At 31.1% G+C, this 22516-nt stretch overlaps 3 long non-coding RNA genes across 15 annotated transcripts in view; 2 read left to right on the forward strand and 1 right to left on the reverse strand.

Annotated features, from left to right (window-relative positions):
- LOC143242965 (uncharacterized) overlaps positions 1 to 17081 on the forward strand; it is a 785169-nt gene extending 768088 nt beyond the window's left edge. For all 12 annotated transcript variants that reach the window (XR_013023506.1, XR_013023505.1, XR_013023504.1 and 9 more), the window contains 2 exons: positions 15960 to 16080; positions 16710 to 17081. This is a non-coding gene — a long non-coding RNA (uncharacterized LOC143242965). The remainder of the gene's footprint in view (positions 1 to 15959; positions 16081 to 16709) is intronic.
- LOC143242969 (uncharacterized) lies at positions 2835 to 8448 on the forward strand. The gene is made up of 3 exons (XR_013023530.1): positions 2835 to 2996; positions 5700 to 5786; positions 7948 to 8448. It is a non-coding gene; the product is annotated as an uncharacterized LOC143242969 (long non-coding RNA).
- Positions 15342 to 22516, reverse strand: LOC143242968 (uncharacterized). Of its 2 annotated transcripts, XR_013023529.1 has the most exons (3): positions 22469 to 22516; positions 21425 to 21582; positions 15342 to 18414 (listed from the first exon to the last, which is right to left on the reverse strand). It is a non-coding gene; the product is annotated as an uncharacterized LOC143242968 (long non-coding RNA). The 2 variants fall into 2 exon arrangements; XR_013023528.1 differs by lacking the exon at positions 22469 to 22516 and having other exon boundaries at positions 21425 to 22086.

Genomic DNA, 22516 nt, shown 5'->3' on the forward strand with positions numbered 1-22516 from the left:
AGGTTCAATCATAAAGGAGAGATATTCTAATAAAATATAATAACTTTTAAATAGTTGTGTGAAACAAAATAGAGAAAAATTGCAAATAAACTTTAAGAATATAATATAACAAGTTAAAAACTTAAAATCTCCCTCCGAATGCATTAATTAATTTAAAAACTACATGTACTGTGGACTTCAAAGGTTTATTACATGCATTAATGATCTAATGATTTCATTCATATATAATTTCAGTCAGACAATATGGTGAGTGGATGGTAGATAATATTCTAGACATATCAGACAGAATGTGTTTGTTTTGTTATAGCAAAGCAACAACGGGCTATCTGCTGTGTCCACCAAAGGGAATCAAAGCCCTGATTTTAGCAATGTAAATTCAAACACTAACCTCTGTCCTACTAGGGAACAGACAATGAACACTTGTATAACAGTTGTTATGGAGTGAATACCTTTTCTAAGTTAGCATTCACAAACTTCATATCATAAAAACCGTTGTTATAACAAACTAATTACATTAATAGTATTCCAACCACTACTGTAGTTGTTGTATGCCAGCGAGCCTTATATGCTATTAAATGCAATGGTAGCCCAAATCAAAATCTTATATCAAGATTAAAATAGCCTTCTTGTTTTCAAATTATAAATTTCTCTAAAAAAACGATTCCTAATTCTTTTAGCTTTTTTTACCTCAATCAAATACATTAGACTACTGAAGGTTTTTCAATGTGTGTAAATAATCATACTTAAATAATTTTAAACCTTTACACCACCATTATTTTCCAATGGGATTCAAAACATATAGTCTTCAAAAAAAGAAACGCAAAAGGCAAAATATGAGACATATTGTTAACAAGTTTATTCCGGGTAGTTCTGTGTGACATGTGTGAAACTATGCACAGTCACTGCTGAAAATCCAAAGTCTGCAAAGGCGAAGTCCACGCTCACTAGTTGAAGTTTAACGTCACTCAACGTCAATAACGAGTATGCCCCCCGTGAGCATCAATAACTGTTTGGCATCTCCTGCCCATGGAAGCGATGAGATGACGAATCACATCCTGTGGAATGGCTGTCCACTCAGCCTGCATAGCTGCTGCAAGCTGAGGTAGAGTCTGCGGTTGAGGTTGTCGCCGTCGCAGACGTCGGTCCAACTCGTCCCAAAGATGTTCGATGGGGCTTAAATGTGGTGATCTGGAGGGCCATGGAAGAATGTTGATGTTGTGGTGTCTCAAGAAGACAGTGGTGAGTCGGGATGTGTGAGGACGGGCGTTGTCGTGTTGAAAAACGTCATTGAAGTTCACCATGATGGGTTGCACATGGGGTCTTAGAATCTCGTCGACGTATCGTTGAGCCGTAAGATTCCCTCGAATGTGCAAAAGGTCTGTTGAAGCAGTAGACGTCGCAGTGGTGGTCCTATCCTGAAGGTCACGTAACCGGATGTAGTGATCCTGTGCGGGCGTGGTCACACGAGGTCTGCCAGATCGTGGACGGTCACGAGTTGATCCATGTTGATCCTTTTGCCTTTCTTTTTTTGAAGAGTATATTTATATATGGTGCCTTTGTTGTTAATATTTGCAATAATTTTATCAAGATACAAATAATGGTTGATACTATGGAATAAGAACCAGAATTTTATTTGATTAAGTAAGTGGTTCAAACGTTGTATGAAGTTTAAAGTTAGGCAATTGAAAACAGATGTTTCATTTCAAAGAGAATAACTGATATTTACCAGTAAGACAGGAGCATTATGCAGTGAAAACAATATTTTATTGTTAAAAATGCTCCAATGCCTACAAAGATTCATTAAAAATCCATCATCATATCATATTATTTACAATAGGAAAAATGTTTTCATCTTCAGTAATATCAGACCCTTTGGCTCCCTGTTAATGGTCAGTGATCCCACAAGAATATAAATGTGTGCGTGTGAAATTTCCAAGAATGCTTCAAATGAATGTCTTTAATGAGTTGTGTTATATGCCACAACAGCAGTTTCTTTGGTGCTACATTATCAATCAAAGACAAAAGCTTCAAGAATTAATATTTTTTACTTAATCTGCTAAGTGTGTTACGTCTATTATTAATACTCTTAGGTAACATTTGAGGACTTAACTGACACCTAATAAAATTCAATTTAGATGTTAGAAAATTGCTCATACTGACGTCCAAGCCCCTAATGACACAGCGGTATGTCTGCAGACTCACACCACTAAAATCTGGGTTTCGATGCCCATGGTGTACAGAGCACAGATAGCCCATTGTGCAGCTTTGTGCTTAATTCTAAACAAACAAACTGATGTCCAACAAATATTTGAAAAGTTTGTTACTAAACTATGTTATAATCTAAAATTAAAATATACTGCTTTGAGAATGCAAGTCTTTCTATTCGAAATTTTGAGTAACTTACAAGTTATTGTGTCACAAAATATTGTGAACTCAGACAATAAATGAGCCATTTATCCCAATCTCAAACACACCTTGAAGAACTATAATTTGTATTTGCAATAATTAACTTACAACTACCTCTACTACCAGTTTTGAGTTTGATCAGCATCTGACATTGAATTTTAGCTTTAAACATTTCGTGGGTATGAGCGCTAGTTCTAAAACTAATGCAATATCAAAAATTACAGATTAAAATCATATTAATTACTTATCTTAGGATCTGGAGACAACTATTATGATATCAATCAAGTCCTCTTTCTCACCTTTTAACCTAATAATACTACTGATATCACAAAATGTTCTGTTCTACTAACAATGATAAGAATATAAACATACGCATGCTTTCTTATTTTCTTAATATGACGAGAACTTTCTTGCAGATTCGGTTGTACTCTTTGTTCGAAACTGTAGAGGTCGCTTGATAACACATACAAATAGCTAACTACTCAGAAAACTGACAATTTTTATAGTTTTATTTTAGTGAAGTGATGTCTCCAAAGAAAAACCAAACGAACCAGGAAAGAAAGTTGATCAAAAGAATGAAATATATCAATGTAAAACAATTTTAAATTTTATTGTTGTATACATAGGTACTGAAATACGTAAATTGTAACCAGTGCAATATTTGTACGTTGAAGTAATATATTGTACCTTGAATTTACCGTAGCGGCTAAGCCTAATTCCAGTCTGTGAGTGTTAATACAAAAATGAGTTAGTTACATAATTGTTCATGCTAATTATAAGTAGTATCTGCAATATTATTACAAATGTTATGTTCAATGTAAGTAGATTTGACAACATTTTAAAATGAAATTATTAGTATATAACTCATAAGTAGGGACAACATAAATTGTAAATTTACGATTTTTAAACTTTAAAAGCAATGGTGAAATAAGTGCATGTCCTATTACTTTGAATTATGGCTCTATCGTAATCAGAAAAAAGCTTTTCCTACTTATAACTCATAAGTAGGGACAACATAAATTGTAAATTTACGATTTTTAAACTTTAAAAGCAATGGTGAAATAAGTGCATGTCCTATTACTTTGAATTATGGCTCTATCGTAATCAGAAAAAAAGCTTTTCCAGCAGCTGGTAAATCATGAAGAGTACTTAATAGGACAAGTACTTTTCCTTTTAACTTAATTGCTTTAGTGACTCTTTATGTGAAAGTTTTAAACTATGAAAACTATTTTTATAATACTAAATATTTTTTCATTAAAACAAATTCAGATACAAGACCAGAAACAAGGTGGGTAGATAATTGTACTTTGCTGTCAATCTGGAAATTTTGTTTATTGGCTGATGACTTCACCAAAACCTCATTGGCCAAAAAACAGACAACTGTTACACAGTTTGTGAAAACTGGATCTCCAGCTGGCTACAAAACAGATATCAACATGCTACAACATTCAGTGATTAAGTGTACTGATCCTCTATTGATAAAGTAACATTAATACAGGAAAAGAAGAAAGTGGCTTGTAAGTTCAAAGTGACAGTGTAGATGCAATGGTTCAGACTTAGAGGTCAAAATGACACAAAAAGCAGGTGTGAAAGAGCTGCAAGGTAATTTAAAAGTATGAAGAAAGAGAAAATGAAGGACTGATTCATCTATTCCACTGGAGAGTGATGAAGATGAAATGTGTAGCAGTACTTCTGAGGATCCCATGGAGTTTGTGACACTGAATGAATGATGCAGATAATCCAAGAACTGAAGTGTAAACGCAAGACGTTGTGGTATTTCAACGTGGCACAGGAGCAATGCCGATTCAATTTGGTATTGAATCCACAACAACATTAAACTTTCCAAATCAAGAAGCTCTATGAAAAGCATCAAGTTTCAGTGCTCTTGAAAAGAGCAGGTGATTGCTTGCATTCTGCATGGCAGGATTAAGGATTCTTTGTACTACGTTACTTCCAAGAGATCCAGATGATCTTATGAACATGACTGGAAATACAATTAAATCTGATGATACAAAACTATTCTCATATGCCAACAATATGAAACAAGTTTTGCCAGAGAAAGTTTGTCTCACTTTGACTATCTGATTTAGATTTATATTGCTCAGCATAAGGCCAGATCAAAAAATAACTTATTGTTGCAAGATTCATGGTTAAATTTCAAAATTTCTTAATCAGAATGAAATACAATTGTATACCTATGAGAATTGATTACATCAGTTTGTTTCATGCAAAGTAATCAATTAATTTTATGAAAATAATCAACTTGTGTGTCCAATTATTACCATCTTCAATATTCAGTAATCAAAATTAATCTTTTTTAGAGGCAGTTCACGTCTTGCACAGAAAGCTGTCTTTTATGTCTGCCTTAGAAATTTCCATGCTACTTGTGAAGTTCTGCTGATTGTGTGAGTGACTAATTTCCTCACACAGGTTGTGTAGTAATGATGGATTACAGTCATGTTGACTAATTGTTTTTTCAATTACATTGTGATGCTTCTTGTTTGGTGATATTGTTTTGTCTGGTGCACATGAGATGGTGTGTCAGGTAAAGATGAGACTGTTTCTTGTTTCTGTTTTTTAATAGTGTTCTTTGGCTAGTGTATCAAATCTGATTTTGAAATAACCAAATACTTTGTTGAGGTCAGAAAATGACTAATTTGGGGTATTTTCAGTGGTGATGCACACCAACACACACATCCTAAATAGATCAGATGTATTTAAGTTGGGTCTGGTAAATGCAAATTCTGGGTGTTATTTATCTCATTTTACTACTTTAATATCATGCTGAAAAGGTGTGGTCAGTTCTTATAAACTTCATGAGAAGACAGTGCATTAGCATTCAAAATATTAGTCCAACCAGGTATCCAATGCTACCTTAACTTTTATCAGTGTTTGAAACTGCAAAATTTTGTGATGGCCTTTTAACATGTCTTTAACACTTTGTAATTTCATAATTATCATCAACATTGTCTGTAGGAAAGTAGGAAGAAAAACAGTATGAAAGGCTGTGTAAAATCATACTTCCATATAGTAATCTTATAAGTATTGCATTAAAGTCAATTTCATAAAGTGTAGTTTTCATCTTAACAGCTGTCACATTTTCTTTATTTTTAATGAACGTATATCAGATAATATGTTCTGAATATTTTAAAACTCTAGTTATCTTTGTAATGCATGATTTGTTTACTTAATCAATGAAATAGTATGCAATGTTTGTTAAACTTATTGATACAAAGGTTCAAACAAATTGTTGGTAATATAAGAGTAATCACACTCTACTCACATTACCTTAGGTAGATCAACAAGTAGGAAGAAAAAGAAGGAAATTGAGGACCTGAACTTGACATTAAAATCTGTAACAACACAAAAAGATGAGAAAGGTAAAATACTACTCTTTATATTAAGAAATAGGTTTTTCTGTCACCTTTCCTTGCTTGTGGAGAATGAAGTTAATGTTAGATAACACTGCACAACAAAGTTTTTATCTTGAACACTGTTGGGTGTTCCTTATAGATTTTTGGCTGCTGATAATGAAAATCACATCCACATGTGCCCATTACGTATAGTTTCATTGAAATCTTCAGTTTTGCTACAATGGGAAAACAATATCAGGGCAACTGGAATTTGTCAATGCTTGCTGACTACTGTTGGACACTGCAACGTGATGCACCGGACATTGAATACAAACAAAAATCAGGAGCAAAACACTTTTAATTATGTTGAACTTAATAGTGTATTACAAACATAAATGCAATTAAATAAGTTATTGCCAGTAAACAGTAAACTGTCTATTTCTCAAAGTTTCTATGTTATGAAACAAAACCAAAACTATATTTGTGCATACCCACCAGATACCTGCCACAATCAGCAAAACCTTTTCAGGAAGCAAAAAATTAAAAAAAATTGTTGTGCAGTATAATTTTTGTATGGAGTGTAAAGGTTTATTATTTTATTTTTACCTAATACAAATGCTAGATTGGACAAGCTTTCCCATAAGTTATTTCTATGTAATTTGATAGAGAGTGTGAGCAAGAAATTCTGAAATTTGTATATTCCCATTGTTGTATGACTTTCCAGTAACATAACAAGTACGTGATATGTATCTCAGGACAACTGGTTATACCAAAATAAAACTGAAAACAATGTTTTGACCTTCTTAGGTCATCTTCAGATTAACAAAGGAGGAGATTGCAACAGTTGTTCTGAAATACATTTTCACTTCAAGTTGGTTTCTTGTCATCACGAAGTACGTGATATATTGTTAATCACTTACCCTCCTCCTACATGTTGATATGGCATGTTTTTGTAAACATATAAATACAAAGATTTTAATTTTTTTCTTTTTTTTCCATTGTTGCTTTTGCTTGTTTTGAAGTGGTGTAAAATGAGCAGGAGAATATGTCAATGTGAGGTTTAATAGTGCTAAAAACATAGGATTTTATAGTTAACTGAAGACTTTTAAGAATTACTACATAAAGTGTTATCAATACAGATTATCTTTGGGTACGTCAATGATCTGGCTGTCTAAGTAGGTCATAAAGGTTTTTAAGATATTATTTCTTAGAGATAGCAAATAACATAAGTTGAATCTTTCAAACTGAGTTATTCAAGAAAAAGTTAAAATACTTTCCAGAATTATTATGGTTTTTAAACCTTATGTATTATAAAGAAACTGAAATACATCATAATGATATGTAGTCTTAAATGTGTTTAAAGATGGAACCTCTTTGCTTTCTACTTTTAGAGATACATTTCCCTGACATTGAAATCCTACCATAAGTTAGGAATTTTTTAGCATTAGTCATATATAAAAGAATTTCTAAAATGTGGAACATCAGGTTTACAATTTCACCCATTTAAGGTTCTAAATATTTATTTTTCAGCTTTTTTTTTTAAAGTCTGGCACTAAAATTGTGCTAATGTACAACTTGTAATTATAAATATTTATTCTTTATCAGTGAGAGTTAAATATTTTTTTAAGGAGTGGTTGGAAAGAAATACAGTTTTATTCCATATGAGTTCTGCAGTTATAACACTTAGAGAGACATAAATCAGGTAGATAATTGTGACTAACCAACAATAATTGGCTTTATAAGTACAATGAAATTATTTACATAGCTACACCTCATTCAAAACAAAAAGCATAAGCTATTATATTACTGTAACTTCATTGAATGTTATTTTTATACATTTTAAAAATGCATGTTGGTACATTTTATCTGTTTTTATAACTTTAAAAATTAAAACAACTTATGTAACAAGTGTGTGGTACAAGTATTGTGAACATATTAACTGAAAGCATGAATTCTTTTACTGTACATAGCTATCTTTAATATTAAATTAGTTTTCATAATTTTTGTGTGTTTTTCAACAGTTAAGTCACTGATATTATTAGGGTGAATCAAAACAAGTGTTCAAAGTCTGCTTTATGTAAATCACACACCACAGCATTGAAGTGTTTTATCTTGTTACTCTCAACAAGGCTACAGTTCAGTTACATTCATCTCTTGCAGAAAGGTGATATAACTATTTTAATTTCAGGAACTGATCCTAAATCTGTACTGTATGTTTTTTATAAGTAAGAACAGTGTAAGAAAGGTGACAAATGCAAGTTTTCCCATGATGATGTTGAAAATAAGAGTGAAAAGAAGAGTATTTATGTAGACTTGAGAGATGTGGGTAATGTAGTTTATTTTTTTATCTATGCATCTATTATCTGTTAAAACGTGAAGTGTAAAGGTCTTTTAAATCAACTGTATGGTTTTATGTGTTTGCATTATTAGTGTTAGACTACTGAAGCATTTTAAGAGTTTAAATGTCCATCTTCAGTTTACCTTTTAGAAAATTAATGTAGATAAATCTAATTCTGTTAAGGGTATCTTTCTTTTCAAATATAAAAAATTTAAATTCTATATTTTTTGGTCAAGATGAATTTTTATCTAATAAAAAATTTGGATTTCAATCAGTTAATTATTCCTTACTGCACTTGATAAACCAGAATAAACATATGATGTCATAGAAGAATATTCCTGCAGCTTTCAAATAGTCAAAATATTTTCAGAAGTAAAACCACAACAACAAAAGAAACAAAATTCCTGTCTTTGGTATTTTTCCTCTTTTCCTGAGTCTTACATTGAGATTTGTTCACATTTATGAGAGCTCTGGGTATCTAATATGTTGATAAACCAAATTACTGCTGCAGTAATATGTGATCAGTGTATTGACTATAGAAATTCCCATTACAGCTGAACATGCTACTGGTAAGATTTCCCAGGAATTTAGTTCAAAGTTATCTACGGACTTTAATTCTCAGGAAATTAGATTCATGGGTTTAGCCAGTGATTTCTTCTTCTTTTCAGTAAAACAATGTTTCTAAGTAAGAATGTAATCAATAAGAAGACATTTGGACTCTCTGTTTTTCTTTGTTTTAACACTTTTTATTTTAGTCTGTCACACTCCACACCATTTCAAGAGTTTTAATTTTCCACTACTTTTCATGCTTCCAAGTTGTTTGCTTTGGGAGAGAATTGCTCTTCTCATACTTTTGTTTCTGTTGATACCAGTACTACCAGGGGACCGGTACATGTTGATAAACTTTACCATACCTCAAATCTGGTTGATATACCTGTGGTAGTTGTGACTCAGATGTCATTTGTGTGGCTTTACTCTTATTTACACATGGGAGAATTGAGTATTTCATGTCATTAATGTATGGATTTTGGTAAGTTAGATATTTATATGTTCTTTATCATCTAAGTTATTTTAAATGAATTATAAATGAGATGTTGATTATTAATTGTGTTATTACTAGATACATTTAATCACTTTGCAAGTACATTAATCTTACATACTTTGTGGTCTCAACAGATTTCATGGCTTTGTTAGTTCATTATTAGTAATTTAACTAGGTATGTTTAGCCTAGATTGTTTGTAAGTTGCAATTATTACTACTAGTAACATATAATTATTTTATTTTTCAAAATTGTTAATCATGTGCTAAACCATTTTCCCTTCATAATCCACAATTTAAAATTCTTCCCCACAGTGTCCACTTCATTGCCCTAAATCATGTTTTCCATTTCAGGACTTTCCTGTTTGTTTGGACAAACCTCAATTCTTTTTCACTCTATGATAATTTGTGCTCTTCTCTCTATGAATAACTAGATAATGTTTGCTTCTACTCATTCACAGTCCATAGACCACACTCCACTGATTCTACAAGATACAATAGAGGGAGGATTCCTCATGATAGTGGGAGAAATACATTCTTATCTCCTCTCAATAACCCATTCATTTGGGTAGTTTTCTTCTTTTCAACCTCATTTGGGCCTAGCCTTCTCCTTTTCAGGTTTGGAGCAAGCAGTTCACATGTTCTTCACCTCACATGTCTTGCAGTTAAATGTATTCTATCTTTGTGGGGATGTGAACTATGGATCAAACTTGTATGTATTCACTTTAGTGGGAACTGAGAGATCAGTGAAACTTCTTACCCATACACACTGCCCGCATCCATATACTAGTAACAACATTTACTAGTTCATGTCTTGCCTTATGTATTGTATGTTATAAAATGTTTTTCATTTTAAGTTTGTCTTCATAAGTAAAACTTGATTTCTTTGCTTATGTGATGTTAACATGCATCTGCTTGCAGAAGAACTGAGTCAGTTAACCAATCAAAATAAGAGTTTGTGATACTTATTTTAGCAATCAATCAAAATTATGATTAAATCAGTTGTCATGAAAGTAATAAACTAATTGAAATTAATGTTTCTAGTTATTCCAAATATCCAGATGATCAAAATATTTGTTAGGTACAAACTTGCATAAGAGGCAGGTGTGGGGATGCTTTATGACTTCCATTGCCATTAAATTTACTATTCCTGTCATTGTTATTGCAAAGCTACAGAAGCTATCTATCACTGCACCAATTTTGAACCATTGACTGTCAACTCTGGCTATTTAAATAATTAGGTGTAAATTTATTGTATTTTGATTTTTTTTTCACACTGTGTGATGTTTTTGCTTTACAATTGTATCACTATTATTTAAAGTTGTATTAGTGTGAGCACATTTAGAGCAGGAGCCCAAGTGGTCCAGTCATTCATATTTTTAGTATTTAATAACTGTGTTCTTCAGTTATGTATGAGAGAATGCAGGTGAGGTGAAGGGATCCATAGGGGTAAACATTATGCACATTTTTCAGAGATTAATAATAATATTGTTTAATATTATATTTGAATAGGCATTAATTTAAGGTAGAGATCAAGGGAGTTGAAACCCCATCCCTTCTAGCTGTTTTTTTTTTTAAAGTAATACCTGTATCATTTAATGTTTTTATCTGTGGGGTCTTAACTCCTCCCTCCATTTTCCCCCTTCATTTAATTAGGAAAACAGTCAATAGTATTGAAAATAAATATGAGGTTTCAGTATCTGTTTGATTGGTCTATTAATTACCTTTATTATTATTTATTTGAATTTAGTTTATTTTGAATCTGTAACAGTCAGGTTATAAGCCATTAACTTATGAATACAATAATATGAACATCAACTTAATGTTTCCCTGGTAAATTATCAGGCCTTGGTTTTTATCCAGAAATTAACAGTGTGCATGCATTCTAGACTTTATGGAGATTTGTTTTCCTTAAAGAAAGTGCTATTTTTCGGAATTTATAATGCATAATGGAGGGGTTTAGACATTTTCATTGTTGGTTGGTTAGTTTGGCAATTTACGGTGCAAAGCAACTAAGCTATATGCACCAGACATTTTGGTAATGAAGTTAGAAAAAAATTACCTTTTTTCTCTAAATGATAATAAAAAACTTTATTTCAACCCAAATTTTGAAATAACTATTTGTAGTTATTATTTCTTACATCATTTGTAGCCCTTATATTTATGACACTTGTAGCTCTTGTAACATATGCCTACTTTAAAATCTGTTTTTCATTGTTTGAAAGTTATAATGTTCCTGACAAATGTTTTAGTACTGTTGGTATCCAAAATAAGTAAAAATGCAAGTGACAAAAAAGAATTGAAAACATGTGATGCTTGCAAACATTAAAATGTGAATATAGTTGTAGACGTGGTTTTCCTTTCAAAATATAATAATTTATTTCAATTAAAGTTTTTAAATGTTTGTTTTTATTTTCTAATTGATCACATTGGTAGAAATAAAGATATAGATTTTAAATTGTTCATTACAACCTATATGAACTAATAATAATAGACTTTCTAATTAATTTTATCACTAATTACTTGTAACACATAGGTATAAATAATAAAAACAGTGAATGTGATGTACACTTATTAATTAAACTACTAGAAGTGTAATTGGAACCCTCTTCATAAAAGAAATAGAGAGAAACTATTCTTGTTATGATAACAGTTGTTGAGAAAGTTTAAATATGCTTGGATATAGCACATAGACTATCGTGTGTTGATAAAGTTAAAATATAGGTTGTTTTTTATAGCTTTGTAAAGTTTCTTTTCTGTTCCCTTTGTTGTGAATTCTGAATGTATTTGTGTATAAAATTATATATATTTTAAAGCTATAGTTTTAGTTTTATTCAAAGAGAAAATATATGATAACTTTGCATAAGGTAAGCTTATACAGTTTAAAGATGGGTTGAACTGATAACAAATCTTATTAAAAGTTTAACATGATAATGAATGTATAGTGTTTGGAAAAGGTTTTGTCATCTTCAAGTTTAATAATATACCTACACACTGAAATGTATATTGTATGAAGCAAAGAGGTTGCATAACTTGAGATTGCTTAAAGCATAATAAAGTTATTTTGTTGATGCTCTGTTTCTAATTACTGTTTTTACTTTTTAATAAACACATTATGATTTTATTAAGTTGCAGTGTTTGTAAACATATTTTTAATATGTTCACCAAATAAAATACTGTCATCAAATTGTACAATTTTACTATTTGGTGAATATGGTAGGAAATTGCAAAATATTGTGATGTTGTAAATATTTATTAAGTAATGTTCTAGTATGTTTATTTTGTTCAAATAATGAAGATAAATAAATTGTTTAACTAAAAATGGCAACTGTTAAAAGATGAAGGCTGTTATGTGAAATTAAGGGTAATTTAAAATTAGTGAAAAAAAAAGAGTGAAAGAAAAAATTAAAAATGATACCACGTTAGAATAATGTTGTGGTTGAAAAATGTTAAGAAGTAAGCATGTGCTTTTCTTGTATGGGTTATAAAAGGTGTGGTACTAATGGGTTGAGTGTAATTGATCAGTTCAAGGAATCAGTTATTTTCCACAAAGTAGGGCACACAATTCTTATCTAATGAGATTATTAGGGATTTAGTAACAAAAAAAGAAGAGGAACATTATTTAATGTTGTCCTTTGCATAATTTTTGCTTCTTTCATAAGTACTCTTAACTGGTGGTAATAAATACAAACTGTAGATGTTTAAATCCTTAAACAGAACTAATTTACAAAAATTGTAAACTTGTTAAGCATTTTTAAGAAGAAACCCCCCACTAATATAGTAAGTTCTAATACAGAAAATCAAGATTTTCTAACTTGTTTACTATACCACTTGGATGGAAAGTACATAAGTTATAAAATATTTCTATTTAATGTTGTTTTTAAGCATTAAACACACAGAAAATACATTTTTGTCATTTAAAAACTTGACAGTCAGACATGTATAGATCATATACAAATTTGTAACTGTAAAAGGTGATGCATTTGGTTTGTTCTCTCAAAACATCTCAGTGATGGTATACTTAACATGTGATGAAACTTGTGGTTACCATGAAACACATTCATCTATTTAAAAAAACTGATACTGACACTCATAATGTATAAATATTAAAAACAGACTTATTTGTGAGCTTTCTGATATTTTAGTTATTAAACTTTCTATATTCCAGTTGGTAACAAAACATTTTGTTGTTATCCCATTTCACAGTGTCAGGATGGCATCTGCATAGTGCTTGATATTGGTGGTGTTGCACAGCATCATCCTTATCATACAGTTGAATGTTTCTGCAGAGTTGACTTGGCACCTGCTGAAATTGGTAAATCCATCTAGTATTAAAAATGCTGTCTTCATTAGGATTTGGCAATAACCTTTACTGAGGTTGATCTTTGAAGAGAACCTGACCTTATAATTTCTAGGTTGTTCATAGTTTCAGAGTTGAACTTCATCACAAGATTCAGCTTTTGGAAATTTATTTAGAAACAGTTAACCTATCTCTAATTTTTGTGATTAAAACTGGTAAATGGTAGGCTAAATTTGAAGGCTTAACAATTCCAGCTTCCAACATTGCCTCAGCTTCCTGCTTTGTAAGGTACAGTGGAGCGCCATTAAACTGCGAAATTGCTTAAGCCGCTGTAGCAAGTCTTGTCCCAGAATTTTTGATGTATTAAATCTACTACCTGGCTTTGTAAAGTTTCTCACACTCTCCTTGTCATTGACACTGACATGACAAATATGACTGAGGATTATCGCGGCTCACCGCTAATTTAAGAAAGTGCATAAACGTGGCTTACGAATTTAATCCTGGCTTTATAACTTCAAGGAGATATTTAAAAAGGATTTGCTTTAATTTGGGAAATAAATAGAATATATTACAGTAGAAATTGACCGTTAATCTACCTTATCCGCCCTGTATGCCAGCTTTATGGAGGCCGCCATTGTTACCGAATCACACCTCTCCATACATTAAACTTAATCCGCGGTAAATCCGTGAAAAAAGTGATCAATAATTAAAGTATTATTTTTAATTCGATAATCCAATATTTTTATGGAATTGTATAAATATTACCCACAAACCCAATAGACATCACTTCAGTTTCTGAGCTGTTAGCGACTTCGGCTTTTCAGTCACAAAGGTTTTAGCCACAGACTACTTAAGCCGTGGTTAAGCAGGTTGACCCTCCAAATACTGCATCTTAACGGCACTCCACTGTATTTCATTGCATAAGGTATCTGAAAGGGCTTCACTTTAGCTGGATACCATGTTGTTGTGTTGCACAAGGCCTATCTTTCCTGGTCTATCCATGAAGATATATCTCCTCTTTCCATTCTTTTATCAAAATTTGAGTTTAAAGCTGGTCATCACATTGGTGTAAGTGATATTGTAAAACTGTATGACTGTCATCATATGATGAGTATTATAAGTAAGTTAAAGTTTGCTGACCATCATCATGGTGTAATTATAATAGATGACCTCCACTGGTCACCCTTTAATTTAATGAAATATAACTACTTGTTATCATCTATTGTAAATATTGATATTGTTTGATTGATGTAAGAAGTGATCAACAGTTTGTAAAATCATTCTTGAAATTACTGATCATTACTGTGGTATAAATAATAATATATTTATTTTCAACATAGCTTGTACTTTGCTTAAGAAAAGGTAAGCTCACCTTAAAAATAGCAAGATAACTTGATGTAGAATTTTAACATTATATAGTACAAAATGCATTATTAATGAGTGTTGTTATAGAGCATATTTAAACTTGTCAAGTTTATTCTTTTCATTGTTAAGTACGTTTATCTGAAGAGTAAACTAGAATCTTCATAGTTATGAGTCTTCAAACAGCTCAGTGGACGAGAGATTCAACCCAGACTTGGCTGTAGAAGGCTAGATGGGTGAAGACCTCAAAGCATGAGGTCTTGTTTGCATGCTATTTTATCTCTTAAGGATTTTCATGGAAATGTTATTAAGGAATGTTGCTTAACTAAGTGCCCTCCGCTAGTACAGTGGAATGTCTCCGGATTTACAACACAAAAATCAGGGGTTCGACTCCCCTCGGTGGGTTTGGGCAGCTAGCCCTTTGTGGCTTTGCTATAAGAAAAACACAGCTTAATTAAACAGTATGTGTTTTATCCAGTTCATCAATATCATTTGATATCACAGTTTGTTTCTTCAAAGAGAAAAAAAAAAGTTGTACAGTGAAACATTTATATATTTTTATTTCTGTCTCCACATTACAGGCTGTGGTATCACAAGGATATTGGAAGAATTCTCTTTATACAAAAAAAGACTTAATTATAATCTCTCTCTTTTTTTATTAATACCAGCAAACTTGGTTGTCAGTGTTGACACATCAGTGAACAGTTTTGTGTCTTTTTGTAGCTGGGAAATTGAAAATTGATTTCAAAAGGATTTTATAGTTTTGGAGGAAATAAAAATAAACATTTAAACTCAAGCCAAAAGTTTAAAAAATACATATATTAATTTATTTCATGTTTTTAACCATCATTTAAGAATCAGTCCCAGTTCAAGATTTTTCTTAACTGAAAAGGGGGGCAGTGAGACATATGCTGGGATTAAATCTGAAATTATGGTAAAACTAAATTTATGGATAATAGTAGCTTTGGGGTTGGAGAACTATTTTAGCTCCCTCCCACTAGTGCTAGCTCTGTTAAGAAATATAATTGTAGAATTAATATATATAAATATTACTTTTAAATTTTGTCAATGTCAATGCTAACGTATACGAGATATATTTATCATAAAATTTGAGGGCATTGGAACATATAAAAATTTAATCTTTGTAAACTTTCTTTGCAGTTGCAGAACTGTGATTCATATCTGGAACTAACAACTGAGACCTTTATCCTGCAAGAAAATGTAGGATTAACATTGTTACTTAATCTTCATGAAGTGAACAGAAGAAAAGCAAACCTATATGGTAAGAAGATGTACTGAGTATCAAGTATTACATTAAGAAAGTAACTGTTATAGTTGTGCCTTAAATTTAATTCAAGTGTCTGTTGAAGTAGGAAAGTTATAGTTAAGGTTTAATATGAAGTATCTATTTTAATAAGAGAAGTTGACAAAATTTTAAAAAGTATGTTATAATAATACGAAGTTAGAACATAATATAAATTAGCTGTTAAAGTAAGATATTGTTAAAAACCCTTATTATCAACTGTAATAATAATTAATTTGTATTTAATGCTTATTAATTTAAAAAAAGACGTTCAGACTTATTTAACGAAACCACAACTATTTGATTTTTAGAAAAAATCATGACATTGAAAATGTTAAAAGAAAGGTCTGTCTGTAAAAAGGTAGTTTGCAAATTTTTTTACAGACACTAAAAATCCAGAATGATGAATGTATTGATATATGTAAAAATTATATATTTGCTTTGTTAGTTATTGTCAATGTTTCAAAATGTATTGAGAAAAATCAGGACAGATTATGTTGATTAAATATCATATAGATAATTATATCAGTAATTGTTGGTATCATTGTTAGTGGTATTTTGCACTAACATGGTGTTCATTATGATTGTTTTATACAATAAATTTGTAGGAGAGGAGAGGAAGCTCCCTGAAGCAGCTGATTGAGAAGATCATCTTACTGCTACAGTAGATGGAGAAGCTGTTCCAATCAATGAAAACCTATCTGATGAAGAATTGGATGTGTAATAAGTAGAAATCCTATAAAGTTACAATGTATGAAACTTAACTGTAGTGTGTGTAACTGAACATTGGCAGTGACTTGTATCTCCCAGATTCTTCTTAAAGATAATTTCAAGATTGTTTTACAAAGTGCCCTACCACAGACATGATCTGTACCACTAGTAGATGTCTGCTCTACATTTATTTATTACTTACTTACCTATAGCTAAACATTTTTGTAAAAAAAAAAACACATTTTATTGAACCTGATGTTTTGTTCAAAGTTACCAAGTTTGGTTTTAGCAATTTATTGCTCAATGCAGTGATTAATATAGTGTTTCTAGAATTGAAATGCTAAAGTTACCTTAAAAACAAAAATTGTGTAAGATTGATAAAATGTTTTAAGTAAAACAAGATATAACAGAAGTAAATGTGATTTTTAGAAAGCAATAATTTTTCTATCTTTATGAATTTCATTGTGAAATGTATATTTTTCATTGAATATCTTGTTACAAATATTCATTATTGTAAAATAAATGGCGAGAAAAATTAAGCAGTGTGAGTTTAATTCATTGATTGGCACATATCAAATAGTGTTTTTAATTTTTGTAAATGTATAGTTGTATTTATTAAATACAAAAAGATATTTAATAACTTTCTACAAATTCACAGAAGGATATAAACAAAAGCAAACATAATGCATTTCTGACAGTTAAACAGAAATAACAAAAAGTGAAAACAGATATATTGATATTTAACCCACACAAACTTATGAAAAGGGTACATGAACAGACCAAGTACAGTCTGCCTAGGCAGAAAACATCCAGGGGAATTGTCTTTGAGAGAAAGCATTTTAGGATATGTTAGATAATGCCAAGTGCAGTCCATCCAGGCAAAAAACATCCAGTGGAAGCACCATGCATGAGAACTATTTGATCAACAAGTGTAGTGTGCCCAGAGAATCACCTCAGATATACAATACTGTGGCCAAGTGAGGTCTACAGGGAAAGACATCCATGGAAAGCACCATAAGATATGTTGAATTATGCCAAGTGAAGTCCATCCAGGCAAACATCTTTAAGTGGAAGTGCTTTGCATGAGAACTATTTGATGAACAAGAGTGGTCTCCCCTGGTAACACCCAGGAGGTAGCACCTTTGGTATAAATATGATCTGGTCAAGTACTGGTATAAAAACATGCAGAGGAAGTGTCTTGGGTTAAGACAGATTATGTCAAGTGCAGTCCATCTGGGCAGAAAATATCCTGTGGAAACACCTTTCATAAGAATTTTGTGAGCAACAAGTGCAGTTAACCTGAGCAAAAATGTTCAGGGAAAGTGCCTTGGATCCTGATTGTTATATTACAGTGTAATCATTGTTCAGTATCACAGTAAGAATAACAATGCTAGCCCTCTTGTTGTTGAGTGGGTACACATAATCTACAAATTAAATTTTAGTTTATTGTACAAAAACTACTCAGGAGGAATCTTCCTTGGTCTACACTCAAGAAGTGGAAAGGACTCCTCTACTCCACTAGAAGAAAAGGGAATGGAATACTTGTTGGAGAGTCCAGAGGAATGACACAGTAGATACAGTACTATGGGTGTCTGCAATTCCCTATATAGAAAGACTCTAATTATAGGAGCCATGAGTCATACATTTCAGTGTATAGGTATATTATTAAACCTGATGATGACAAAACCTTTTCCAAACACTATACATTCATTATCATGTTAAACTTTTAATAAGATTTGTTATCAGTTCAACCCATCTTTAAACTGTATAAGCTTACTTACCTTATGTAAAGTTATCATATATTTTCTCTTTGAAGAAAATTTCTATAGCTTTAAAATATTATTTTATACACAAATACATTCAGAATTCACAACAAAAGAAACTTTACAAAGCTATAAAAAACAACCTATATTTTAACTTTATAAACACATGATAGTCTATGTGCTATATCCAAGCATATTTAAACTTTCTCAACAACTGTTATCAAAGCAAGAATAGTTTCTCTATTTCTTTTATGAAGAGGGGGTCTAATTAGACTTCTAGTAGTTTAATTAATAAGTGTACATCACATTCATTGTTTTTATTATTTATACCTATGTGTTAGAAGTCATTAGTGATAAAATTAATTAGAAAGTCTATTATTATTAGTTCATGTAGGTTGTAATGAACAACTTAAAATCTATATCTGTATTTCTACTAATGTGATCAATTAGAATACAAAAACAGACAAACATTTTAAACTTTAATTGAAATAAATTATTATATTTTGAAAGGAAAACCATGTCTACACCTCTATTCACATTTTAGTGTTTGCAAACATCAGTCTGTTTTCAATTCTTTTTTGTCACTTGCATTTTTACTTATTTTGGATATCAACAGTACTAAAACACTTGTGACATTATAACTTTCAAACAATGAAAAACAGATTTTAAAGTAGGCATATGTTACAAGAGCTACAAGTGTCATAAATATAAGGGCTACAAATGATGTAAGAAATAATAACCATAAATGTTTTTCAAAATTTTGGTTAAAATAAAGTTTTTTTATTACCATTTAGATAAAAAGGTAATTTTTTCTAACTTCATTACCAAAATGTCTGGTGCAGACAGCCTAGTTGCTTTGCACCATGAAATGCCAAGCTAACCAACCAACAATGAAAATGTCTAAATCCCTCCACTGTGCATTATAAATTCAGAAAAATAATGCTAACTTTATTAAAAACAAATCTCCATAAAGTCTAGAATGCATGCACACTGTTAATTTCTGAAAAAAAACCAAGGCCTGATAATTTACCAGGGAAACATTCAATTGATGTTCATATAATTGTATTCATAAGTTAATGGCTTATAACCTGACTGTTACAGATTCAAAATAAACTAAATTCAAATAAATAATAATAAAGGTAATTAATAGACCAATCAAACAGATATTGAAACCTCATATTTATTTTCAATACTATTGACTGTTTTCCTAATTAAATGGAGGGAGGAGTTAAGACCCCACAGATAAAAACATTAAATGATACAGGTATTACTTTAAAAAAAAAAACAGCTAGAAGGGATGGGGTTTAAACTCCCTTGATCTCTACCTTAAATTCATGTCTATTTAAATATAATATAAAACAATATTATTATTATTTTCTGAAAAATGTGCATAATGTTTACCCCTATGGATCCCTTCACCTCACCTGCATTCTCTCATACATAACTGAAGAATACAGTTATTAAATACTAAAAATATGAATGACTGGACCACTTGGGCTCACACTTATACAACTTTAAATAATAGTGATACAATTGTAAAGCAAAAACATCACACAGTGTGAGAAAAAAATCAAAATACAATAAATTTACACCTTATTATTAAAATAGCCAGAAAGTTGACAGTCAATGGTTCAAAATTGGTGCAGTGATAGATAGCTTCTGTAGCTTTGCAGTAACAATGACAGGAATAGTAAATTTAATGGAAATGGAAGTCGTAAAGCATCCCCACACCTGCCTCTTATGCAAGTTTGTACCTAACAAATATTTTGATCATCTGGATATTTGGAATAACTGGAAACATTAATTTCAATTAGTTTATTATTAACATGACAACTGATTCAATCATAATTTTGATTAATTGCTAAAATAATTATTACAAACACTTATTTTGATTGGTTAAATGACTCAGTTCTTCTGTAAGCAGATGCACGTTAACGTCACATTAGTAAAGAAATCACAAGTTTTACTGATGAAGAAAATTCAACTTAAAATGAAAAACATTTTATAACATACAATACATAAGGCAAGACATGAACTAGTAAATGTTGTTACTAGTATATGGATGCGGGCAGTGTGTATGGGTAAGAAGTTTCACTGATCTCTCAGTTCCCACTAAAGTGAATACATACAAGTTTGATCCATAGTTCACATCCCCACAAAGATAGAATACATTTAACTGCAAGAAATGTGAGGTGAAGAACATGTGAACTGCTTGCTCCAAACCTGAAAAGGAGAAGGCTAGGCCCAAATGAGGTTGAAAAGAAGAAAACTACCCAAATGAATGGGTTATTGAGAGGAGATAAGAATGTATTTCCCCCACTATCATGAGGAATCCTCCCTCTATTGTATCTTGTAGAATCAGTGGAGTGTGGTCTATGGACTGTGAATGAGTAGAAGCAAACATTATCTAGTTATTCATAGAGAGAAGAGCACAAATTATCATAGAGTGAAAAGAATTGAGGTTTGTCCAAACAAACAGGAAAGTCCTGAAATGGAAAACATGATTTAGGGCAATGAAGTGGACACTGTGGGGAAGAATTTTAAATTGTGGATTATGAAGGGAAAATGGTTTAGCACATGATTAACAATTTTGAAAAATAAAATAATTATATGTTACTAGTAGTAATAATTGCAACTTACAAACAATCTAGGCTAAACATACCTAGTTAAATTACTAATAATGAACTAACAAAGCCATGAAATCTGTTGAGACCACAAAGTATGTAAGATTAATGTACTTGCAAAGTGATTAAATGTATCTAGTAATAACACAATTAATAATCAACATCTCATTTACAATTCATTTAAAATAACTTAGGTGATAAAGGACATATAAATATCTAACTTACCAAAATCCATACATTAATGACATGAAATACTCAATTCTCCCATGTGTAAATAAGAGTAAAGCCACACAAATGATATCTGAGTCACAACTACCATAGGTATATCAACCAGATTTGAAGTGTGGTAAAGTTTATCAACATGTACCGGTCCCCTGGTAGAACTGGTATCAACAGAAACAAAAGTATGAGAAGAGCAATTCTCTCCAAAAGCAAACAACTTGGAAGCATGAAAAGTAGTGGAAAACTAAAACTCTTGAAATGGTGTGGAATATGACAGGCTAAAATAAAAAGTGTTAAAAACAAAGAAAAACAGAGAGTCCAAATGTCTTCTTATTGATTACATTCTTACTTAGAAACATTGTTTTACTGAAAAGAAGAAGAAATCAGTGGCTAAACCCATGAATCTAATTTCCTTAGAATTAGTCTGTATATAACGTTGAACTAAATTCCTGGAAAATCTTACCAGTAGCATGTTCAGCTATAATGGGAATTTCTATAGTCAATACACTGATCATATATTACTGCAGCAGTAATTTGGTTTGTCAACATACTAGATACCCAGAGCTCTCATAAAAGTGAACAAGTGATCTTAATGTAAGGCTCAGGGAAAAGAGGAAAAATACCAAAGACAGGAATTTTGTTTCTTTTGTTGTTGTGGTTTTACTTCTGAAAATATTTTAACTATTTGAAAGCTGCAGGAATATTCTTCTATGATATCATATGTTTATTCTGGTTTATCAAGTGCAGTATGCAATAATTGATTGAAATCCAAATTATTTATTAGATAAAAATTCATCTTGACCAAAAAATATATAATTTAAACTTTTTATATTTGAAATGAAAGATATAAACCCTTAACAGAATTAGATTTATCTACATTAATTTTATAAAGGTACAACTGAAGATTGCCATTTAAACTCTTAAAATGCTTCAGTAGTCTAACACTAATAATGCAAACACAGAAAACCATACAGTTGATTTAAAAGACCTTTACACTTCACGTTTTAACAGATAATAGATGCATAGATAAAAAATAAACTACATTACCTTCATCTCTCAAGTCTACATAAATACTCTTCTTTTCACTCTTATTTT

The sequence above is a fragment of the Tachypleus tridentatus genome, unplaced genomic scaffold (genome assembly GCF_004210375.1).
Source record: "Tachypleus tridentatus isolate NWPU-2018 unplaced genomic scaffold, ASM421037v1 Hic_cluster_2, whole genome shotgun sequence".
Classification (NCBI taxonomy): domain Eukaryota; kingdom Metazoa; phylum Arthropoda; class Merostomata; order Xiphosura; family Limulidae; genus Tachypleus; species Tachypleus tridentatus.